We start from the raw sequence: 6946 nt of genomic DNA, 5'->3' as shown, positions 1-6946 counted from the left end.
TCTGGCCGGCCTCCAGTTCACTACCGTGTCCCTGAGTCTCCGTCTGCTTGACGCCCAGCCCTGAGATCCTAGGGTTCCAGGGAAATAGAAAGTCATTCCTCTTTGTGGAAAGGTCACGTACCCTTGGACTTGGGATTTTTCCAGCGCTCCTTCTGGCTTGCCTAGTCGTGAGATTCTGAATTCCTTTCTCGCCCCTGCTGGAAAGTCTGACAGAACATTCCTCAGGAAAGGGGACTTTGAGCCAACCGGGGAAGTAACAGAGGTACAAAGAAAACTGGGTGTCATCGGGGCTGTCAACCCTGGTACCCCAAGAATGCAGGACAGACTGTGCTGGTCAGCAGCCATTACCATGAACGCATGGTGCCACAGTGAGTCACCCACGGCTGGGAACCAAAAGGAAACCGGTGTTCTCCATCTTGGCACAGCCACAGACTAACGCCCGCATTTGGTCAGTGCCACCCTTGCGACTCCTGGCAGGCAGCGTACGCACAGCCTACGTTGCACCCAAGTATAAATTAATGAGCTCCTTTCCGCCCTGGGTTAATACAAAGCATGCTCTGGACCAATTAAATAAGCCACTTCAGAACCGAGCTTCACTGTATTGGAAAATGTCACACACAGAGGGGGAAAATGAGGCCTGAGATTACGCATGTCCGATTGGTGGCTAAGCAAGTGACAGTGTTTCAGAACCCTGGAGGCTTTTGTTATTAATGATGTTTTAGTGTTGGCTTCTTATACACATCAAATTTCCTTTCAACTTGTAGTTACCGACTGCCGTGGGGAAGGCTGCAGGCCTCCCACCTCCCAGATGGCTCAACCACAATAAACGCTTGGCCTGTCAGCTGCACAGCACTGATCAGCTAATTGAAATATGCTGCAAGAAGCAAACCCAAAATAAATGTGAAATAATTGTTTCCTTACACCGTAGCCTGCTGAAATGCCTCTGTGTCTGGCCACCCCTGCCGACTGAATGTTCCCCCACTCCGAGAGCCTCACTTGTGTGTGGTTTTGCAAACGGCTTAAAGGCTTTTTTTCATTGTGATTGCCCAAGAGGGAAAAATTCTAATTGCAGAAAATGTTTGGTTTTTCTCCCTCTTATGAAAAGAAAAAAAAACCCACAAGTGAAAAGTCAACTCTTGCAAAGTGCCCACAAAAGCAATTACTGGGCCCTTCGGCAGGATCGAGGAGGGGAACGGACACGCTATGGCTAAGCTGGCCTTGACCGTCTTCCAGACCTGCAGGAGGAAGCCCTGCCTCCCAGCCAGCCTCATGCCAACGAAAGCCCTTCCCTGCTAAAAGTGGGAATGGTCGTTTATTTCTACCCTGACACACACTCGTCCCTGTCACCTCCGTCCACGTGGCTTTTCAAGGGGCTGTAGAGACAGCAGGGGGACAGTTGGCAGCAGCCATTGAGCTGGAGCTGACCCTCCCTCCACGCCCCTCACCCAGGACACGGGTGGGGGGGGCCTGCTTGGGGCCGCATTCTTCTGTGGCCTGAGGCCAGGTGAGGCCAGCAGGCTGCAGAGCCTGACTCAGTCCCAGCAGGACATCAAGGGGAAAGAACTCACACAGCACAGCCCATGAGTCAGCTAGACCCTCTGGAGACCTGGGGGGAAAGCCCCACCCCCCCCCCCCCCCCCGTTATTAAAAGAGAAAATTCCATCGTTGGCCAGGAACCACCTCTGCAAAGGGAAACAGAGCCTTGGCGAGAAGAACGAGCGATAACTTGCATTACCTACGCACCAAGTCTTCACAGGGCACGGAGGATAAAACGTTTCTGGAAAGGTTCCTGGGAGTAAGGCCAGGGTTTGCGGCCCTAGGAAAGGCCCAGGTCAGCCTGAAATGCCTCTTTCAGACAATCATTCCTGTGGGCCAAGGACCAACCAGTTCTCTTAGAGCGGCTGACATGGGGTTGCCAGCACCCCCTGTGCTAGAACACCTCCCGCCAGGGGCTTGTGTAAAGAAGAGATGGCCGTCCTTCTGGAAGAAGGGAGAAGAGGGCCTAGGGAGGGAGACCACGCAGCGACGATGGAACCAACACAAGAACGTGCAGCCACAGCCTTCACTCACCCGTACTCCCTGGAGACACCGTGGGTGGGGGACAGACACAATAATGGTGGCTGAGGAGTCCCCTGCACCCGCGGGACCACAAGGAGGAAAGAATGCACCCACAAGCGCTCAGGGGTGGGTGCAGGTCTTGGCTCGGCCCCAGCTCCCTGCGCAAGCTCAAGCAAGTTGTTCTACCTCTCTGAGCCTGTTTCCTTTTCTGTAAAATGTGGGCAACAGTCCTTCCTTGGGTCTCAGGAAGGCTGTGACACTCAGGGACAGCACATTGTACATCCAGTCAGGCCTCATTATTCACAGGTTCCATCCTTAACAAATTCTCCCATTCGCTAAAATTATTTGTAACCTCAAAATTAATATTCCTGGCGCTTTCGAGGTCACTTGCAAACAGTTATGTTAAATGAGTCGTCTTCACACGGAAAGACATAAAACAAGGTATGTAGTGATCCGTGGACAAACACTTGCGACCGGAGACTGGTAGGAACCTCACCCCGCGTTTTCCGTAGGAGCAATGGCTCCGCCTTCGCTAATTCAGTGTCTGCGGCATTTTGCAGAACAGAACTGCTGTGAATAACGAGACTGGACTGTGTGCACACACGACATATTCTACTTGGAGGGTCTTCTGCTCTGCCGGGCCATCTGCTCCCACGGCAGCAAGATGACCTGTGCACACCGCCTACCAGCATCTCTCTGAGATGAGAATCAGCCTCAGGGTCTCCCCTCACCCTTTCCTGCTGCGGCTCTGATGACTCTAGGCCTTTCCCCTGCACCCCCCACTCCCGACCCCTTCCACAGGGAAATGGCTGCGGGGAGAGGGCCCTGAGGAAAAGCTTTGTGACGAATGCAAGACTCCAGCAGGAGAGGGTGTGAAGCTGCTTTCTCGGGGCTCTTCTCCAAGGCTGTTGCTTACGTTGCGATTTGTCTGTTACTGGAACCCTGCCTGTTGGTTAATTTTCTTTCCATCCTCTAGCAAGGCCGGTTGTTAATGTGAGTAATTTAAGTGGATGCCAGCTCTCCTTGCCAACACCTCTTTGGCCCTTAAAGGTTTTGCAGGGGTTTTAGCATCGTGTTTGCCAGCTGGGGGTGAGGAAATCAGTACTTCAAACCCATTTTACGGGGGGTGCAAAAGGGCCACCGTACAAGCCGCCCTCAGCCTGAGTGAGCACAGAACTCATAATTAAGGGACCTGGGTTCCGGGCTGAAGGAGAGGGCTTGGGCAAGTCATTTCTCGCCTCAGCTTCTCATCCTTCTCACCCCTAACAGGGGGCAGCCCTCCCAGCTCTAGGGTTCCCAGGCCCTCCATCAAGACTGGAGAGAATCTGAAAAGGCATCATCAGGCTCTCCACTTTAACCGCCTCCAGACCAATTCTCTCCTTTTACACCAAAAGATCTGTGCTGGTGGGGCCTTTGCCATCACCCCAGATTTTAGACTCTAAATCCAACACCCTTTACAGGTGTTGTGGCTATCAAAACTTCACCCATTCTTCAAGGTCTCTTCAAAGCCCACCTCTTCCAGGAAGCCAACCCTGACGGCCTTTCCCAGAAAGGGTGCCTCCTCTTCTGAAGTCCGCCTGCTATTTAAGCAACACGTATCACACACACTGTATTATCTGCAGGTCACACCTCCCTGATCACACCACGAACTGGCCTAAGTTTCAGGTGCAGTGTTCCTTATCGTATTCAGCTCACTTATCTGTCCAGTTTTCCAGAAACCTTTTGCAATGACTTATAAAGAATATTAATAGATACCGGGGGTGCCAAAAAAGATGTATACACATGACTTGTATTCATCTTTTGTTATCGGTATATATGCAGTATTACAATTTTAACACAGTTTTTTTCCTTTCTTAAAATGTGTATACATTTTTTTGGCACCCTCTGTAGATTTACACATAAACATACACACCCACATAGACAGACAGTAAAGGAAAATGGAAAGAAGTATGCTGACTATGAGGGCAAGTGGATAGAGTTGTTAAATGGAATATTGTGCTGGGTACCAAGCATCCTGGCATCCAGGGAAAGGAGGTGACCACAGCGAGGAGAGAAAAAGCCAGGGTGCGTGGTATGGGCAGAATAAAGCAGAACTGAGTGCAAACCCAGACAGCCTTGGGCAAATCAGTTGACATCCCTGTTTCTCAACTTCCATCTCTGAGAAAATGGGGGAAGACTGTCACTGGGGAAGGCTGTACACACTGCGTGTGCACAGTACACAAATATACATGTTTTTCTTTCTTCCCCACTCTTCTTCTAATTATCAAAGGAGGAGGCAGTCCAGCTTCCTGTGGGGGAGGCAAAGTTTCCCTGGCCCTAAAATCTAAAAGAAATTTTTCCTACGAGACTCTGTAAGAAGCTTTGAGCAGAGGGGGCCAACGCCCCAGGTTTTAGAGCCAACCAGACAAGGATTTGCCATGGCTCTATTCGATAACATCCCGGGTACCCAGGAAATGCTTACTGAACATTGACAAAACGACCTAGGAGAAGCTGTGCAAAGAACACTCAGCGGCATGCGTGTCTGGTGGCAGGGGGTCCTGTTAAGCAGGTTTCAGGATGGCTGTCTGCAAAGGGATTGAGTGACCTCATGGAAGCGAGGCCTAGACGTGGCATGCAAGCCTGTGACCACTCACTTCCGCTGACCGCCTCTCCTGTTCATGACTAAGGAAGCAGGAGTGAGATTCTGTTTTTCCCTTACAGGACCCATGGCCCCTGGTGTCTTTTCCAAAAGCAGGAAGCATGATCTTGAAGCACCAGATGCTTCCTCTTGTAATCTCTACAAATAACTGCACATGCTCCACGACTGGCTCTTCTCGGAGACCAAGTTGGAAGGACTTAACCGGACGGGATGTTAGGAGAACATCAGCCTGGTGTTAAAATAGGCATCTAGATAGGAAGGAAAATTGGGTTCCCAATGCGGGAGAATGTACCAGCAGTTGACTTGGGACGAGAAGGGCTCTGAGTGCTCATCTGGGCCGACTCTCCCATCGTTTATCCAACAGACATTTTTCTGAGCGCCAGGCACCAGAATACAGAGAAATGTGATTCAGCACTGACTCCCCCCCGTCCCCCACCCCAGGAGCCCAGCCTCGGGGAGGCCCCTGTAAACAGATAACTGTGTGAGAAGTTAGATTGAGGCACAGATGTAGAGCGATGGGCTCTACCTGGGTGGCCAGTGAAGGCAAGCCTGGGCCTTAGCAATGAAGAGTTGATAAAGGAGAGAAGGCAGAGCTGGGATCCTGCAGAAGCTCCTACCCACAGAGACATTTTCTTTCAGATGCCATAAGGACCAACCAAGAGAAGCCAAGTGACTTGGTTAAGCTCGTACAGATGTTATGGGCCTGGAACCTTGACTCCTGCAGTCTAGTTCTCCACCCCACTGCCTCCCACGCAGAGTGGGGAAGGCCAGAGAGAGATGGCCCATTCCACACTCACCGCCCGGAGGACCCAGAGCCTGTACCGGCCGTCACAGCAGAGCGTGTACTGTCCTCATGACTTGGCAAGTCACTCCCTATAAGAAAAACAGCCTTTCCTAATTCATTGTGTTTCTCTCTGCAAAGGGAGAGAGTTGGGAATCTCTTCCAATCGCAGCATACAGTCTCTTAACAGAAGAATAATTTAACAGCGATAGCCACGGTCTCAGATCAGCTGAGGTCTTGGGGGCAGGCACGCCAGGGAGGGGTTTCTGCTCCATCCAGACGCTGACTCCTTGGGGTGCTGGCTGCACAGGTTGGGGGGCAGGGCGGAGGGGAGGCACCAGGAATGAATGAAACCCCCATCCTCCAGGAGTTCACAGTCCAGTGGGGGAAATGAGCCAGGCACCAAAGTAAGTATAAAAAATCCGGTGGTGATAAGAGACATAAGGGGCACAGATACGGAAAGGTGGGGGTTCAGAGCAGAGATCACTTGCGCTGGGGACTTGGGAGGTGGGGGGGATTCAGATGAAGGGCAGCATTAACCACTTCCCCCCCAGAAATAGGGGAGGGGTCTGTCCTATCAGCTCCACTGAATCCCAGGTGGGAGTGCGGAGAGAACTGGCAGTGGACCAAGAAAGATGCCCAAAAGAGGTCCCCTGTGAAGAACGCTGAGGGCAGGAGGGGGCAGGCCTGAAACTGGACAAGTGGCCAGCCCACTCTGCAGAGGTAGGGAGAGGGGTGTAGGATGCGGAATCTAGAATTTCTAAGCAGGGGCAGCGCTAGAGGATTTGCCTTGACGTGACATTTGTGTAGCAAGCACTGTTTATGTAGAATGTCCGTTTGGAGTTTCTTGTGTGTGGGGGGGAGTTCGTGCCCCTTATGGGGGAAGGGGACACTTGGGGACACTAAAGTGTCCCTCTGCCCAAGTCACCCCTGAGCCCTGCTCCAGAGAGGAAAGGATGAGGGCCGGGTGGAAGGTGGGAGAGGAAGCTGCGGGTCTGAGGCACCTCAGGTACAACCGGAAAGGGACAGTGAGGATGGAGATGGGCCCGATTTCCTCCAGCCCAGGGGCCAGCGGGGCGCCTTTTCTGAGTGCCGGCCCCCGCTGCCCCCCCCCCCCCCAGCCGGGCCGGCGCTGGCAGGTGTCCCGCGGGAGGCGCGCACGCAGGAGGCAGGACGGACGCTTGCCCACCCATTCCTGCCGCGCCTTCGTGGCCCTTTCCCCGGGAGCGGGGCAGGCGCAGCACCGCGCACACCGGTGCCCCCGACCGCGGCGACACTGCCCCTGGGGGAGGGGGGACCTGCACGCCCCCGTCGCAACCGACGGGAACTGGAAAACCACGCGCGGGGCCCCGTGCGGAGGGCGGGCTCCTGAGCCGGGGGCCCCGCGCGCGGCCCGGGCCCCGCACGTCCCCTCCCACCCGGCGGGCGGCGGCCTCCCCCTCCGGCGCCGCGGGCCTGGGGACGGGGAC

Source organism: Rhinolophus hipposideros (genome assembly GCF_964194185.1).
Source record: "Rhinolophus hipposideros genome assembly, chromosome: 24".
Taxonomy (NCBI): Eukaryota; Metazoa; Chordata; class Mammalia; order Chiroptera; family Rhinolophidae; genus Rhinolophus; species Rhinolophus hipposideros.
Note: the sequence above shows the minus strand (reverse complement) of the source record.